The 18453-nt window shown below is 43.8% G+C and overlaps 1 protein-coding gene across 2 annotated transcripts in view; it reads right to left on the bottom strand.

Moving 5' to 3' along the window:
• LOC8036346 (cardioactive peptide) overlaps positions 1 to 4012 on the bottom strand; it is a 99400-nt gene extending 95388 nt beyond the window's left edge. For both annotated transcript variants that reach the window (XM_040500526.1, XM_002402232.3), the window contains exon 1: positions 3864 to 4012. The gene's annotated coding sequence lies outside the window, so the exon portion shown is untranslated. The remainder of the gene's footprint in view (positions 1 to 3863) is intronic.
• Between the last annotated feature and the right edge of the window lie 14441 nt (positions 4013 to 18453).

The following is an 18453-nucleotide window of genomic DNA, read 5'->3' as shown; positions in this document are numbered from 1 at the left end:
TCAACAGAGTGAATTCCGGCATTCTGATTATCGCGTTTTCATGGACGTCCCATCGCCTGGTTTACGGGGGGGGGGGGGGGGGGGGGGGGGGGGAGGAGGAGGAGGAGGAGAGGGGAAAGGGGAAAAAGGGGGGGGGGGGGGTGGGGCGAGGCATACGAAAACATGCCTCAGTGATACGCGCACTAGCCTTTAGCCTTTAGCCTACTCCCAGCTTTTCTCTCCTACGCATATCTGGTAAGAAAATCACGGAGTCTGGTAAAGCCTAGCGAGCTGGTTGGGGAAACATCATAATCGAAACCCTGAGACATGGATAAATAAAATAAAATAAAGGACAAGACGACTGGTCCGTTATTTTATTTTCTCCGCGTCTCAGGATTTAGATTATGAAGCTCGTGTAAGAAGGTTCTAAAGACGTACGAAGCGATATTCATAAAAGTGCATCCCCGAACAGGGAAAAATAGATTCGAAGTAACAGTGACGCCACGTCTGCATGCTCTTTCTCGCACTCGTCCGACACTCGTCTTGGGGGGGAGGGGGGGGGGGGGGGGCGGGGGGCGGGGGGGGGGGGGGGCGTTGGGATTGTTTGGTCCCCCCTCAGTCGTTTTAGCATACGTCGTCCTTCCTTTACTGTACGAGGAAAATCATATGTTTCCCGTGCATACAGGTAAGTTCTGGGTTTGTGTTCCTTTTTTTTTTCTTTTTTTCTCTCTTTTTTTTTTTTGCGTTGTGGAGATAAATATATTTTTTATAAGTAACCAAACCACAAACCACGATTTATAAATACTCACGCCATGTAACCAAACCACAATGAATAAATAGAATATGATATTACGATAGTATAAGGACCCATACATAAATCTCGATGTGTTCTTTGCCAACCGGTATCAGACAGCTTTTTCTTGTTCATGTCATGACAGCGTTTCTTTTCGTTTTTTTTTTTTCCCCTTGTGGTTGCTTTCTTGCGTTTCTGGTGTTCTCGCACTCTGTCACTCTCTACTACGATGAAGGGGTGAAAGTGAAATCCACAAATTCACCCCCGATGGTGCCTGTTCTTCAGTATTTGGCGAGTAAATGCAATTGTAAAAATATGTATGATCCGTCTCTACTACTTTTCATAAGTGTACTGTGGATGCATGAGAAAAAAAACATATTGAAGTGTACTAGATATTAGATTTAGTTCTTGATTGAATTAACGACTACGTCACTGCCCTACCTTGAATTAAAATAAAGCAGCGCGTTAGCATAACCGATAAAAAGTAACGGACGTTACTTTCTAAGCATTCTGTTTATTCGGGAAGAAAACTCCATATTATAGTGGCACGCAGAAACTTTGCTCAGTAAGTTTTTCTTCTCTCTCATACTAGCTAAAAACTTAGCGAGGAAAAATGAAAACACGGAAACGAAAATTCTCTATGCTCCAACCTGAACTGGAGAAGCATATCTCCCGCACTAAAATATTATTCATGATACAATTAGACTTTCGTGTAGCCTCTTCATCTTAATTATAGACCGCTGTTCAGCTGACGAAGAAGCAACATTTTAAAATTAAAATATGAGACGCGTACTGCTTCTTGCTTCACTCGTCTGCCACAAATGAATGCGACTACACGAACGCGCTAAACGAAACTGCTTCGTTTGCACGAGCACGCGCGCTCGTGCAACGCGATCATCGTTCAGGGGAACATGCTTTTGCACATAGCTTCGACTTCACTGTCACGTAAAGTTACAGTGTACTAGAATACGGGGTAGTGTTGGGACCGGAGCGGCTCGCGTGAGGTGTGTGGTGTAAATCGCGATAGGTGTCGATACCGGCGCATCGGCAGAAGGATCAGGGTGGTGGTTGTGCGCGTGCACCGCGTGCACGCGCACGTGCGGCGGTGCGTGCGGCCTGCAGTGACTTTCTGCTGCCCTGTCGACTGTAGCGCCGCGATTGTTGTCTACACGCGCAGCCTCACAAGTTCCCATTGTCGAGTTGCGCCGGTCCAAACACTACCCCGTATTCTAGTACACTGTAGTAAAGTGAAACTTATTTGCTCACGAAGGTAAAGGAAGCAATACAAATAATAAAGCTGAAAGGAATGCTTGATTAAACGCTAATACCGCGAGCTGCATTTTTCTTTAGTTTTGTTAGACGCTTTGTTATCGCGCATGAACAGGTGCTGAGAGAAAGCTTGTATTTGAACGTGGCTCCTGCATAATTGGACGTTACAGCGCCGCTTTTATGATCGTATCGCGTGGATGGTGCAGCTAATATTACATGGTCCCGCCTTGCAGACGCGCTCTCGCTCCCTGCCCGAGAGCAACGGGCCTATATCGGTGCTTCGAATGCCGCGCGCCAAGTTGCGGCATTCGAAGCACGGGTATCGCGGTGACTCGCGTTCGAACCTTTATGCAGACTGTCGTTTGTATGATGTATAAGCAGTGTGACCTCGGCTTAAGGTATTCCACAAAAAGCTTCGCGTCTCCATAGGCTATGCGGCCACTTACTGTGGTATGTTTCGCGCTGGGGGAGTCCTAGAACTTTCGTCTGAAGATCAGGCAGGTGTACTAATCGAGCAGTGAACGCAGCTAGTCCGATTAAAATGGCAATGATTTTTTTTAAATATATAATAGACCGATCTCACCAAGCGTTCGGCGCATGCGTGACGCCACTATAGCTTTAGTTCGCAGGAGGGAGGCAGCAGTGTACAAGACGGCTCGCGCCGCCTCATGCTCCACTCGCGCAGAGCTCCAGCGAGGTTGTCGCACGTGCAGAAAGACCTAAAGCTCCCTGGATGCATTGCGGCAGCGGTGGCGTAGTCAAGCTGGCTGGTGAGATCGGTCTATTAGAAGCGCGATTAAGGATGCGTAATTCTTGCTCGAATGTGCGCGAGGAAAGATAGGTATATCGGTTCATCTTGCCTTGTGCCAATTTAGATAATCTTAACCCCATGTAGCTTATATGGGGAGTGTGAAAGGCAGTATAATCATCGACATGATGAGAACGACAGGGCATCCAGCACGCGCTCTTTTCCTTTCGACGTACTTGGCTGCGCGCGCACGCTCGAGAGTCATGAGACGCCTAAACTAGTGGCTCTAGCCTAAACGCTATCGAAGCTATAGAAAAATTGCGCTAGACAAGGAAAACCTAAAAGACTACCCTTCCGTTCTTATCCTGTCTGTAATTATACTCTGTTTCACCTTTGTTGTACCGCAAAGAAGGCTAGAAGCTCGAGCTCATAGCGTTGGGAGCTGCTCTTAATGCACGAGAGCTTGTGCTACCGCGATGTGCCCTAAAGCAATAAGCTTGCGCTTGTAGCCTTTCCTGCTGTACATTATGAGGTGAAACAGAGTATATAAAAACACAAAGTTGAAGTTAGGAAACTTTAAACTATTTTTTTTTACCGTCAAAATTTGTGACATTAAAAGTGAACGCGTAATTTGTAAATGTTAATCTAAGAATGCAACGTAGATACTCTAGATATTTGTTTCTATTTGAAAGTGTAACTACTGCGCACGCAATCGAGGAAAGAAAAAAAAAGCAAGGCGTTATCGGTAAGGTGAAAATGAATAAAATTCATGTAACGCGCATGCTGTTAACACTGGTGTTTTTTTACACGGCGAACACAATTTTCGAAACGGCGAAACACTATAGCCGATCCCGCAAAATCACTGCTGGAAAACTGACTACGATCCGACGCTCGTCAAAAAACCCAATAGTCCGATTCTGCTACGATATTAGACTACCGCGATCATTGACCAGGATCAAGAACTTCTGGTCGCGCTTAGGAAGCTTTCAGTACACACGAGGGTGACGGCGAAATAGTTTGACTCGTTTCCGCTAATGAGGACAAACCTTTCGGGAGTGACCAAAGTAAACTTACTGACTCGGTGTTCGGACCCTGCTCCGGCTCTGTCGGCGCACTTCCCGCTTTTCCCGAACTTCGGAGCAACAGTACAGGAGATGACACGTTAACGGGCGCGGACGAGGAGGCGCGGGACGCAGGAAAGACACCTTCTCGTTCTTTCGAACCAGCACGAGCTTCTGTAGGGAGGCCCCGGCTCTTTTATAGCGGGCAACCGCCACCCGTTTCGATGACGTGCGAGGCCACGTGATCGGTCCGCACGTTTTCCCGACCACTCAAAGTTTGGGCCGGGAAGGCTCGGACTCGGGCTTCGCGAGGAAGGAGGGGGGGGGGGGGGGGGGGGGGGGGGGGTCATGGCGACTCGACTGCGCACGCGTCGACTGTCCGCTCCTGCGCTCCTGCCCCCCGGGTCCTCTGAATCGGACGACGCGATTTCTGACAGTTTTGCCCAAAATTCCGGCCATAAAATGCGGGTGGGTGTTTTGGTATAGCGTTAAAATCGGATTGTAGATGGTGCTGGGAGGAGAGAAAAGGGGAGAAGGGGGGCGCGCTCCTAAAAACGGAGGCAACGCGATTCCTCATTTCGGGCTTTTTATTTATTCGTCCGTTTTTTACGTGTCGAAAACGGTGGTGTACGAGGCCTGAGTCGGAGGTATAATTGCGGCTTCTATGACAGCGCGGGAATTTGGCGGGAACGGGCACCCCGTCGCGACAAGGCCCGCGTATTGTGAATTCGCTTGCTGTGGGAATTGAGTCGCGCAACTGCCATCTTTCTGACAGTTTTCTCGGTGGACTTGAAGAACCTTTTCCCTCTTTCTTTTTTATGAGGCGGCTGGGCACGTTGCTCCTCGTCGCTTGACGTTAAGCGATACTGGGCGAACCAGTCACTCCTGTCAGCCCGCGTTCTCTGCAAGCGGCCGGAACACGTCACGGAAACGGTTCCCGTCATCCTCTGGACGTCAGTTTAATGCGCATGTCAGGTGTCACCGCGGATTTGGACCCGCGATGAAAGTTTTGGAGATGCAGCTCGGACGGGCCGCTCTGCACGAAAGGGACGAGGATTTCGTTTTGTATGAAGATGGTTATTTACATGGACCTACGAAGGAAATGTAAAAGCTGCTGAATTAAAAACGGGTGCTCTTCTTTATTTAGTTTTTCTACTACTAGTGGTCTTGATTCAGTTGAATTCTTGAAAGGAATACACTCACGAACTGCCTCAAGGCCTAACCGCTCCTCAAACATTTTTTTTAAGCAGGGATGGGCAGTATTTCAAATACAAGTATATGAAATACGTATTTCAAATACTTTGTGTATTTTGCCTTTGTATTTAATTACAAATTGGGTAATGTATTTGACGTGTGTATTTGAATGCTAAAACGTGGGTATTTCAAATACAATTGTAATTAAATAAAAATTTTGGGGCTGAACTATATCCCTCAAATTTATTGTCACTGTCCAGAGCAGGAAGAAAACTACGTTCTGCACCGAATGCAGTGTCTCTCAATCAAGCACAAGCGTTTAGTGACTTTGTGATTAAGACCGTGCTAGTCCAGGGCAAGAATAGTGACGAAATCGACGTTCACAGGCAGACTGGCTAAATAAGGGCCTGTGACAACTTGTGATGCTTTCCAGCCTGATTTCCATCCATATTTTTGCCTGGAACATTCTAAATGTGCGGGTCGTCCAGATTTTCGTAACTGGTGCGAGGTGCAACGATAAAAAATTCTCTAGCAGTGCTGCGCGTCTTGGTCATTTCGGTTCTTTGTTGGCCTATACCAATATGTAATCGACAAAAAAAGCTGCTTAAAGCTCTGTACTTTTTTCACCTATTACGTCCAAGCTGATTACATTTTTTTTGTGATTATATTTCTATTACGTTACTAGAGCCTCGCACACTAACTCCCGAGCGTGTAATACACAATTAAAATGACATACACAGAAACTCGTTGCAGGTGCCCTGAAGTCGCTGACGCAAATTTTGAGGAATGTATTTAGAAAAGTATTTGGAGGAGACAAAATACATTTGGTTGTATTTGTATCTTGTATTTAAATGCGTTTTTTGGAAATGTAATTAGATTTGTAATTAAATACATTTTTGGCGAAGTATATTGTATTTGTATTTCGATACATATCTGCATGTATTTTGCCCATCCCTGTTTTTAAGCGACATTTTTTTTTTAATTTTAATTCTATCTGTTGGTGGAGGAACTATGCAGAGTTAAACTGGTCATAAAAGTATCTCTAGACGGTGCATTTGTTAGATTCAAAGGCGATGTTTTGTAAATATGAGCAAAACACAAAAACAAAACAGTCCTTTTGCGGGCAGCACAGCAAAGATGGTGCTGCAAATTGTGCTGCAAATTGTATTCTGCTCAGAGCTGTATCTGGATAAATTTCAGTGCGTGTTCACGGAAACGGGGGTGCAGCCACCGGAGCCACATATTTCCCAGAGCTTCCATGCCTCATTAATAAGGACCCCGTTAATCTGGGTATACCCTTCTATAAAGACAACTTTTTCAATCACGAACTGGGTAAATACACGTATTTTTGGCTTGTTATTGTAAGTAACTCACATTATGGACGCTTTTTCCGGGAACGGAGGTGTCCATATTAATGCGATATCACTGTGGTGCATCCAACTGCAGGGTTGGATCGAGGAAATGAAACCCGATTTTTCGGCCCGCATAAAAACAACGCTTTGCAGCGACCTGAAACTCCGTGACAGTGCGACGCCAGCGGTGGTGATAAAATGCGAAATTTTGAGCGCATGACGTTACCTTGATCAAAAGATACGAAATAAAACAAAATATATCTATTTGTCGACTTCCACCTAAGCCTAATATTAATCGAATGTAAATTTCAAAGTGTGGGTGCGCTCTAACATTTACTTCAGTAGAAAAAAAAAAAAAAAAAAAGCTTGTCAGTTAGAACGTTTGTATTGCTTTCTTTTTTTCTAAGTTTTTCACTGACACAATTGCTACAGGCACCCAGAACCACAAATTTCAGTTTGATGAATATTATAGGGCTTACGTGGACGTCAGCTCGTATAAACATTTTGTTTATATTTCTTTTTGATATTTTGATTCAGGTAACGTCATGTGCTGAAACTTTAGCATTATCACCACCCGCTAGTGTCACATAGCCACATTGCCACAGAGTTTGCGTAGTTTATTTATTTATGCGGGCCGAAAAACCGGGTTTCATTTTCTCGATCTATCCCTGTATATATGTAACCTTAAATCTAAACATTCGCGCCCGCTACCAAAAACAAGGAAATAAGGCGTCGGAAGACTGAAAACCGCATGACTAAGATATTTTAAGCTGTCTCAGCTAGCAGGCTGACAGGCGCCACTCTGACTCTGTATTCATTTATCCCACCATCGAATACGCCCTCGAGAGCGACATCACGGGCTTCGCATTTTCAGTCTCCACTAGGGGTGTCGCGAACCGGTCGAGGTTCGACTTCGACCAGGTTCGACTTTTTCGAACCTCTTGTGAAAAGTTCGACAAAGGTTGGACTCAGGTTCGACTGCTATGCGCATGCGCGATAGGCTGGCAAGTTGGCTTCGGATTGGATGGTGATGGCTAAGGAATGAGTTAAGGGCAGAACTGATTGGTTATTTCAGTTAATACAGTACAAACAATTAAATTATTAAATATCTTCAGTGACTAGAATTAGTTCATTTTATTTGCAACTGTTCATACAATTAAAATAACCCTTTGCATAAAAAAAAATTCTCCAAACCTAGGCATGCTTGTATCAAGGTATGACCAAACTGTCCACAAAGTCGAACCGGTCGAATCTGGTTAAATGTTAAAAGGCTCGTCGAACTGGTTCGACCCAGTCGAACCCCGAAAGTTCGACCTAAAAATCCGTTTCAACAAAAGTTCGCGACACCCCTAGTCTCCACGAGCTATCACCCTCATCTCCAGCGACGTTAAAACAAAGTGACCAATAGACCGATCTCACTTATAGAGTTATTATAATATACGCTAGAGGTTCAACTGGCGCTAGTGTCTACGGGACTTTCGGGATGCAAATTGAGGCAGACAGCAACCAGTCTACTTTTGCGGTGCTCCTGTGCATTCCTATGGGAAAACGCGCGTGTATTTTGTCTCTTCGCCGGAAAATAACATGAATAACTTTTGTTATTCGGGTTGTACCGAATAGTATGTACCTTTGTTAACATTGTAAAAGTGTAATTGCTTTAGTTACAGCATTTTTCATCACCAGTGAACGATGTTAAACTTCGCTACATTTCAGGCTCTGTTCCATGGCAGGTATGTAGAAACGAGTGACAATTATAAGCAAAATAACAATCGAAAGAAATATAGAGTGTGTTCAAGGTTCGCTAGCATTCCAGTAACGCTTATATATCGCTGATATCCCTGTCCTGTCACTGTAAAATAATGACCCCGTCGTGCATCTTTACGAGCGGTTAAAATACATGCAAAACGTAAAGAATAAAGTATGTGGGCTATGAAAGGTGTGTATTTTTTATTATTTATTATGCCGAGCAGCTTTTATCAGGCACCTGTTTTCTGTCTTATCCCTATTTTTAAAGATTTCAAGCGTGCGGGTAATGTTTTGAACGCAGAACAAGCATCTACGCACATATTGATGAGCAGATACCTATTTACTGCAAATAGGACAATAATACGTGGGATTCAATTTATTGTGATCATGTGCATGCACAAGGAGTTACTGCTCTAGTGTTACTGCGTAGTTCTTGCCGTCGCTCTTGGTTTTCCAGATGTCCCGTTCGTTTAATATGTATATATTCCATGCTGGAAAGCGCCGACGCGGTGTTCGCGCTAATAGTGTCCGACAGTGCACATAACTAAACATGTACGAAGCCGTTTTAACAGCGTTTTTAACGCCATGAATTTTAAATAAAAGCGCCGTAACTGACCCATTATTTCGTCCGCCTGACTGAGAAATGTTCCAATCTACCTAATACTTACGAATTATTCGTGATATTTGCTCTTATAACTATGCGCAGAGAGAAAATCCGCTCGCTTTTCCCCATAGAAATGCATTACCGGAAGTCAATTTCCGACTGGTTGCTGTCTGCTTCAATTTGAAACGGCACACTAGCGCCAGTTGAACTTCTATCGTACATTATAATTAGGGTCCCGTGTTTTTGGATAAATCCGGAAAAAAAAATCCCTGAAAAACACTGGCCGTTAAATTTTCTGTCAATCCGGATTTATCCCAAAAACTCCCATTTAAAAAACTAATCGACCAAAAAAAAAAAGTCCGTGTTTTAAAACTAAACCAAAAAAAGAAAAGAAAAGAAAAAGTCGGTGTTTTACAAACACGTTTTATAAGAGCACAGGGTCAGTGATCCTGAGGAGATGCCAGTTCAGTTTTCTTTGAAATCTACAAGTACCGACAAAGGGGTTTGCCTTTTAGCAGGTCGAGGTTCCTCAGGACAACGGCTCATGATACCCGGACCTCATTTATTTATTTATTTATTTTTTGAAGTACAAGAATACCGTAAAATGAACTCCGAATTTTTTTTGAAAAATTGGTTATCTAACAAAAATAAACTCCGATAAACCCCGGATATCCAGCAAAAAATAAACTCCAAAAAAAGAAACAAAAAAAAAAACCTCAGAATTTTACGAGAAATAAACTCCGAAAACACGGAATCCTAATAGACCGATCTCACTAAGCGTTCGGCGCATGCGTGACGCCTGCAGAACTTTAGTTCATAGGAGTCATGATTCGAGGGCTCGTGCACCATCTCGCGCTCCACACGCGCAGAGTTCCCGCGGGGTTGTCGCAGGGGCAGAAAGGCTAAAGTTCCCTCGATGCATTGCGGCAGCGGTGGCGTATAGGGAGTATTCATTGGACGGCCATATTTGTGGGTGCTGTTTAGAGCGCATGCTCAGAACGAGCTCACATCAATAGGCTGCTAAGACCGGCATTCTTGATGGTGCGGAATGCACGTTGCAAAAGAACTGTGGAAGCTCACCTTTAGCACGCGCTCAGCATTCGCGCACACATCTATGGCCGCCAGTGAATGCTCTCTATAGTCAATCTGACTGGTGAGATCGGTCTATTGTAATAACTCTTTGTTCTCACCAGTCAGTTTCGCCACGCCGTCGCTGCTTGCATGCGTCGTGGGAACTGTAGCCTTTCTGACCCACTACCTGAAATCACCGGGGAGACGGGGTTGTATAAAGACAATATTAATTGTGCCGCAAGACCTTGTAAACTGAAGATTTTAGAAAACATCACGCGCCTGTTATTTTGCACTAATCTCCAATAAAGTTCCTACAAAAAGGTTTTTTTGTTGTTGTTTTTTTGTTTGTGCGGTCCGTTCAAGGTGTAAACGTTCCTGTGGTTGGCTTGGGTCACTCTGGGCTTGGCCCCCTGACCTCGCACCCACTTCTTGAAATTGCACTCACACACACACACTATACAATTTCTTCCTTTACTTTGCGTGGGGCTGTCGAGCGGTCTCGTCGCCCCACTTGACGACGCGATGCGTCCGTTTGCCTCCGAGTCTCTTCTCGCACTGCTCTTTCTTACTTAACCTAAACCCCAGGTTCTCAAAAACAACATGAAAACTTTCCCCTCCCATGGGTCATTGCCCTGTGGGTCCGCCCCCTGACCCTAAGACAGAGGCCTTGCAAACAAACATCCCACAAGGCATTTTGAACACAGACACATGACACCAACCTGTCAACGTGTGGTCTGCTCGTTGCCAAAATTTCGAGAGGAGGCTAAGTGTCTCTTCCTCCCCCCCCCCCCCCCCCCCCCCCCCCCATCCCGTTTCCCAAACCCCTCTAAAAAAAAACATTTGTCTTTACAGGAGGATCACCCGGCACACGACCACTTCGACAGAACGCGTCTCCCCCATATGACCTGATACACGCCAGGCTGCGACTTCGCGTCCCCAAAGGAAACAGTTTACGTCCGCAGATGCTTCTTCTCAGACTTTTGTATCCGACCCTTGCCATTTTATGTGACACATGACAGTGACGATATAAGCTTGGCCAAATGGAATAGATTGTGCAAATGTCGTGACCTGGTGCTGTCACTCTTCTTAGCCGTGCTCTTTCTGTTACCCACTGTTGGGTTCGACTCCAAGGTGAAATCGCTTTGGTTTTGTAATTCAGCATTTTTATTCCTGAAACCTCAAGTCGCTCGTAATTTGCTAGCGGAATAAATGCACTACCTAGAGGTGCTTCTATGACAAGTTTCCCCTTTCTTCATGCAATCCGGTCATGCATATACGCAGTTAATTTCACGCTAGAGTAACGCTCACAGAAATAAGACAAAAGTATTGCGATGAAAGTCTTCAGATGGAGGTTAGTTTTACCGCAGCACACGGCTGATATCACACGTGGCATACCTCCCGTACGCTGCCCCTGCTTCCCACTAATAGCCACCGTTCAGAAATATTTATTAAATCCTAAAACTAAACATATACCTAATTACCTTGTTTGATGAAACTGTTCAAAGCTTCGAGCTGTTGAAAAGTCATAGACAAATAAAAAAGATTAACAGCAATGAAACCAATCCGCGTCGCGTTAAATTGTTTATGTTGTGGCTGCAGGGAATATGCGTGTGATTATATATCACACGTAATTCTGATTTCCTTTTCAATTTTTATGTGATCATTTTCCCAACACTGTGATCTATGTAGTCGCTGTTGATTGCGAGTGGTGCGTTTTGGGCCCAATCGGCCGGCGTTGTCCTTGGGAGGCCGAGCAGCGCAGCAAGTGGTATGCACTACAAAGTACGCTATTTTTTATATATATATATAAAACCGCACACAATCCGGTTTTCAAATGGGAAGTTGCAAGATAGCTTTTTTTTAGTTTTATTGTTACTACGGCTGCGCAGCCACCGGCGTAACCATATTTAGTCACACATATTATAGGAATAAAAAAAAAGTGTATACGTATATGCGAGTCGAGATGCAAGCCTCAACCTGGATGAAGAAACATACCGAAATGTGTCCTCCATAAAAACCAAAGTTCAGGCTGAAAGATAAGCGAGCTAACGGATGGCCCCATGTTCAAGTTGTCACTTGCGACATTTCTGAAAAAATTGCCTCAAGTGTGCTCTTACGCTATTGGCGACGTGAGTGACCAAAAAGGTGGCTGTTGTCGGCCTCTCATGATTGTCCAAATTTTCACGGTGACGTCCATAGTAGGATTAATTGTTCTCATCAACGGAAATAAGAGTAATGTCAGACTGTCAACTCCCACGCTGTTAGTGTAAGGATCGCGATGACTCCAAGCTTCCGCAGCACAGCCGAAATTGCTATTCGCAACTGACAATCCTCGTCGTGATGTCACACGTAGGAACCATAAGAGGGCGCCACGAAACATCTTGTCGCCAATAGGTATGTCGAGATGATGTAGAGAAAATAAATATAAAATATGTTTTAGTTGTTTAAAACAAATTATCCAACTAAAATTCTCTAACTAAAAGTGACCTGATATCAAATATTTTCACCTCTTGTGCTGCACAATAAACCCTTTCCGAAATTCTGTCTGGCCACTCCGTTAACTATCATCATCTAAGTGCATATCATCTGTACATGCGAATGGCGTCCTTTTGATGGCTGGTGAAGAAAGAATTCAAAGACCGACGCCGATGCGGAGCCTGAACATTCCAGACGTTCGTTCGGAGCATTGCTGTTCGATGTCACCGTGACGAGACATTTAGGCTTCTATGCGCTATACGCATTTGAGGGTATCATGTAAAACCTTGGAATGATCGGCTTCGGCACGTCCCAGACATCTCATGACAATAGTATATGGTGAATTTTATCGAGGGTTTTACTCGAGTAAGGGCCTCGTGCAGAGTGGTACACTCCATCGAAACTGGAACAAATAGAGAAATGACTGTACAGCGAAGAAAACCGTAACTTTCGTACGTCTGCCGTTAACGAATAAGTACTCGATTTTGACCACCATTAGAATACGGAAATTTAAACTGATATTTGAGCCACCAGATAGATCCGAATTTGTCAAAAAGGGTATATTAAGCGAGTGACTCAGGCACAGATTTGTCATATAACATAGAGCCGTTTATTTGGAACCGCATCAAAAAGCCACAACACGTGGCGTTGAAAATACGAACCTGTCGAAAGCTGTCCAAAATGCTTCCAGTCTCATTAACTGGCATTGTTCTACTTGTATATTTTCCATCTTGTTCAGATGCGACGTACGGAACTGACATAGCACACGTGTCTTCTGACCGGGCGCATAAATACGCTACTAGTGGTAAGTTCCAAAACGTCGTATTTTTCGCTCACAATGGGCTTTGAAATGAAAGCGAAGAGCTGTAGCACGGTCGCGCAATGTGGGTGGAATGGTGCCGGCACGTACTCCTGAGGACGGAAATGCGACGTGGCTAATTATCAGAGCCGTCGTGGTTGGCCTCGTGGATGCCACGGACGAACGCCATCAGAGCTCGGCGATCCGTGAAGTAAGTGGGTAAGCGCGATGGAAGTTTCTAAAACCACCCAACATTACGCGCAGCGACTGGATACTGCCAAAGTGGGATTTTACATAACGCGAGCAATGTTTGAAAACAAGTCTTTCAAGCAGACGATACGGAAGACCCTCGTTTCGTCGCGTCGTTACTGGCAGGGTGCCTGGGCGGCCGACGGTAAACCAATGGGGAAACCCCGACTTTCCTGGCCTCGTGCCAAGGGCGGAGAGAAAGGTTTTTCCGTAGCAGCGACGACAGGAGACGAGGTCCAAATCTCTTCAAAGTGTCGCCCGTAAAGCAATTCTCAACTCCAGCCCGCGGCTCGCCCTCTTGCGGACGAACGAAGAACCAGAGGAGCGGGGCGGTGGCAGGGGCTGTCGGCCTTGGTGCCTTGGTGCTACTATTATCGCACGGTTCTGGTCAGCGAGTCCGTGCGTGAAGCGGAACACCCACCTCACTATATGTGAACGAACACTTAACAAGCTCGAATAAGAAACTATTGGGAGCAGCCATCGCGCAGAAGCGAAGGGCTCGCTATAAATTCGTGTGGTCCACTGGTGCAAAGGCGTTTGCGCGCAAAAATGAGACGTCGGAAATGCTAAAGATTACCTGCCTTGCCGACGTCGAAAAAATTGCGAACTAAAATGCCCTATTTTAAACAAAAAAAAATATTTTCGCCTACCCGTAAGAGGTTAACATGGCTGTCCCTGCCAACCTCACAAGCTTGACACGGTATTTGCAAAAAAAATAATAATAATAATCACAAGTCATTAAATTCTTTTACCTCAACGTTAGGTCAGTCCGGTCTAAAGCTGACAAACTTTTATCGCTTTTTCGCACGTTTTATTCAAAATTTGATATCATCATGCTCACCGAAACTTGGTATATGAATGACAGTGATTTTTTCGTACTTCCTGGGAACGCACATTTTTATCTAAACCGTATACAAACCTGCGGCGGCGGAGTGTCTATGTTAATATCAGATACTGGCTTCGAGATTGTGCCCGCGTTTTCGAGAATAACAATTGATTACGAAGTGCTTTGCGTACACAAGAAACCTTGACATGTACTGCGTTTTGTATCGACCACCAAATAGAAAGGTGCATGAGCTGTTAGGATTCTTAGATAGAATGTTTACTGCCGATATGTGGAGTAAAATGCAATTTCATCCTCGGAGGAAATCTAAATATTGATATGCTCCAGGTTCCTCATCATCAGTAGGAACTTTTAGTGTTATTGTCTTCATGTAATCTTGATAAGGTAATACTTCACCCCACGTGTGCTAGGGCATCATGTTCTTCGTTGCTCGACCTTTTCATTACGAATCATGACATATCGGAAATTACTAGTGGGGTTATCTGTTCCGATTTGAGTGACCATTTGCCTATTCTTATACTTCATCCTCAAAAACGAAGGTCAGCGGTAATTCGTCACCAAAATACGTCCCAAACATAAACTAAACATCTTTGCAGACATTTAGGAGGCATATCGAAGGCGCAGACTGGAGTAGTATACTCGGAAAAACTGATGTCAGTGAAGCTTATAATATATTCATTAAACTTGTCGTAAATCTGTATACATTTTCGTTCACGTTGAAAAAACTGAGAATCAAAAAAACGGGCCTTAAGCCTTCGGTGACTGAGGATCATCTAAAATCAACGCGTATGAAAAGTAGCTTATACAAAGCATGTTTAAGAGCAAAGAACCTTGATAAGCTTGCAGAATTCAAATCCTTCAGGAACCGCCTGAATGCGGATTTGAGACATGCAAAGCTTGTCTACTATATGCATCAGTTGGACCCTGAATGCATGAAAGGAACCGATTTGCTTTGGAAGAAACTTTCTGCTCTTTCAGGCAAGGCACCTAATTATGAAAAAAATAAAAAGCTTGTTATTAATGGTATAGAAAAGTGTGACTCTGCATTATCAGATGATTTTAATAAATATTTTGTTCACACTGGCACGGGAACTTATTGTAGTGATGCAGCTAAATATATACCAAGTGTTTGCGAATCTATATTTTATCATCGAACCGACGAAAGTGAAGTATACTCAACCATATTAAGTTTAGGGAACAATTTTAGTGCCGATGTCGATAGTCTTAATATTAAACCCATAAAATATGTTGCTGACCTCATTTTGCCTTGTAACACATATTTATAATCTTGCTCTTTCATATCGCGTATTTCCCGTAAAAATGCCAAATCGCTAAAGTCACCGCATTCTTCAAATCGGGAGATAGAAAGAGTATGGGGAACTATCGCCCTATATTTATACTTCCTGTTTTTTCCAAAAGGCTTAGAAAAAAATATGCCCTCCAGAATTACAAATTTTTCAGTAGAATATGATCTTCTAACAAAATTTCATTTTAGATTCAGAAATTTTAAATCAACCGAGACCGCACTTTTACACCAGAAGGAGGCTATACTTGACCGGTTAGAGGAAAGGTTAGCAACTGTTAGTGTCTTTTTAGACTTTAGCGAAGCTTTCGACTGTATTAATCACGACATTCTTTTAGACAAATTGTATTCATATGGCTTTCGAGGTGTTTCGTTTTCCTCGCTAAAGTCTTATTTACAGTTCCGTCAACAATATGTTTCCGTAAATGATCACAAGACTTCTTTACTTTAAATTTCCTGCGGAGTGACACAACGCAGCATTCTGGAGCCACTCTTTATTTATTTTTTATATGAACGACATAATTACTATTGACGCCGAAGTCAAATTCATTATTTATGCGGATGATACGGCTATGATAATTTCCGCTACAAATTCTGAAACTGTTATTTCTAAGGCAAACAATGCTCTGAGCAAGTTAAAGTTGTGGTGCGAAAATAATCCTCTTCGCCTAAATACGGACAAAAGCAAGGCCGTAATATTTCAACTTCATTCAGAAACTCGGCTTAACTTATACCCTCCTTTGAATTATGGCCCTGATATTATTCATTATGCAGATAATGTTCAAACTTTCGACGTGTTTTTTTTTTTTCTTATATGATGTCCTGGAATGATCATGTGCAACACATTCGTAATAAACTGTTGAGAGTAGTAGATGTGCTAAATAAATATACATATGTTTTACTCACCAGTGTTAAACTTCAACTTTATAGGTCCCTTTTTTACCCACATTTAAGGTACGCCCATCTTGTCTGGGGATCTACTGGTTTGACAAATCTAAACACAGTCAAACTTTTACAACAAAAAAAAAAAGCTATTCCAATCGTTGCGAAAGTCTCTTGAATGTCTCTATCGTTACCTCTTTAAAAAAAATTGTATTCTATAACTGATGTATCAGATATAGCTACCCTCAGCGTTTAATCTTAATTTACCAAGCTGCAACTCGTGGTAAGCATGAAACATTTTTTTCAGATTGTCTGACCTTCGTCCATACATCTCATTGTACCATACTCGTCTCATTCATCCATGGCAAATTCCTAAATCAATAACTAATTTTGACGTGAGAGAATCAAGCATTCACTTCCCGAATTGTTAAATCATAATGGGAGTCGACATCACTTCACTAAATAAAAGGGACATATCCAACATTGTATAAATACGTGCATAATTATTTTTGTATTGTGTTTTGCAAAATTATAGTATATCTAACGTTGTATAAAAATTTGCATAGTGTACCTGTTATTATTTGTTATCTGATTTTATGACTTTGCCTTTTCTGTCTGCTTTGTAGGGTCCCGAGGGCTGGTCAAGCTGTGCAAACAGCTTCCCTCCTTGGCATCCCCCATCGTTCAAGGTGGAAATAAAATCAATGTTCAATGTTCAAAAGCAGTTTTAACGAAAAAAGTGAGCGCGTTAAAATGGGAATTCTTGTGTTCCGCCTCGCAACGGCGTTGCACGAAGGGACCCAGATGTCTAATTTCGTTAGGGACTTTTTGTATGTCGCATTCGCTGCTGATTTCTGGTCTCGTGGTCGCCATATCAATCTGTGCTTAACATGACGGTATACGCTCCTGCTAGTAGTGTGGAGCTCTAGCGTACCGTGCGTCTACTTTCCCGCACAACACTCGGGGAGCCAATCAGCGGAACTTGCGGAGGCAGCTCAGCGATTGACGATGCTGAAACATATGTTTAAACCGAAAAACGCAATCTGAGTTGTGACATTAAGCAGTGCAAGCGTGACGTTTTGCATTGCTTAATATCTCAACTCAGACTGCGTTATTTGGTATAATCATATCTTTCGGCATCGTTATTCGCTGAGCTGCCTACATAAGTCCCGCTGATTGGCTTTTTGAGTGTTGTGCGGGAAAGTAGACTCACGGGATGTTTTTAGAGTGTAGGAGAAAACTGGTTGAACAACGGTATTTCGAGCAATAAACGTCGGGAATGGGTTTGCATTTTAAGGCTATTACAAGGAACATGACCATTTTCTCCACCACTTCAAAACGACAGAATGCGCGCACTTGCCTTCAGGTAATTACGAAGGCAAATAAAGAAATGCTCAGAGCCTTTTAAGCGGGTCCGTGTTAAGGGCCGCCCACACTAGCGAGAAAACGCGCGTGGCACGCCGATCGCGGCAAGTAACAAAATGTCGCCGAAGCACAGTCAGCGCCACGAGCGCGTGCAGAGACACGCCCTTTATCTTCCCGCTTAACCGATTTATCGGCGCGCCGGGCGCGTTTTCTCGCTAGTGTGGGCGGCCCTTTAGCCTGCCGTTCGTGACGCGAGCTTAGAACGGGTAGTTTAGGCGAGGCGGGCCGCAACGTTGCAAATATCACGGTACACAATAGTAGGGTATATTAAAAAGGTTTATTTTTGATAGAGCAATGAATAAACTCCATAAGCACGCCGATGATATGATAATAGGTAGCTTTAGCATAGCGTTCCCTCAGGCTACCGTGCACGTACGGCAATTTAACATGGCGCGCGTTGAAAAGTACGCTTCAAAGGTGCAGCGCGAACTTTCGGTTGCAATGCTGCACCGTACTGCACTCCGGTCATTCTGTTCTGAAGCTTCCTATCAATAACCATAGCCAAGTTTATCCAGTGTTGCACTACACTAAAACTGCGACGATGAGCATCGAGTTGTGAGCTTGTGACACGAAGACATCAATACTGTGAACGCTGCTCTTTCGGAGCTTGACGGTCACGATGCACGGCTCACTTTTTAGAGCACTAATGACCAAACAAA

The sequence above is a fragment of the Ixodes scapularis genome, unplaced genomic scaffold (genome assembly GCF_016920785.2).
Source record: "Ixodes scapularis isolate PalLabHiFi unplaced genomic scaffold, ASM1692078v2 PGA_scaffold9__187_contigs__length_104089568, whole genome shotgun sequence".
Lineage (NCBI taxonomy): Eukaryota > Metazoa > Arthropoda > Arachnida > Ixodida > Ixodidae > Ixodes > Ixodes scapularis.
This window is presented reverse-complemented; position numbering and strand designations above follow the sequence as displayed.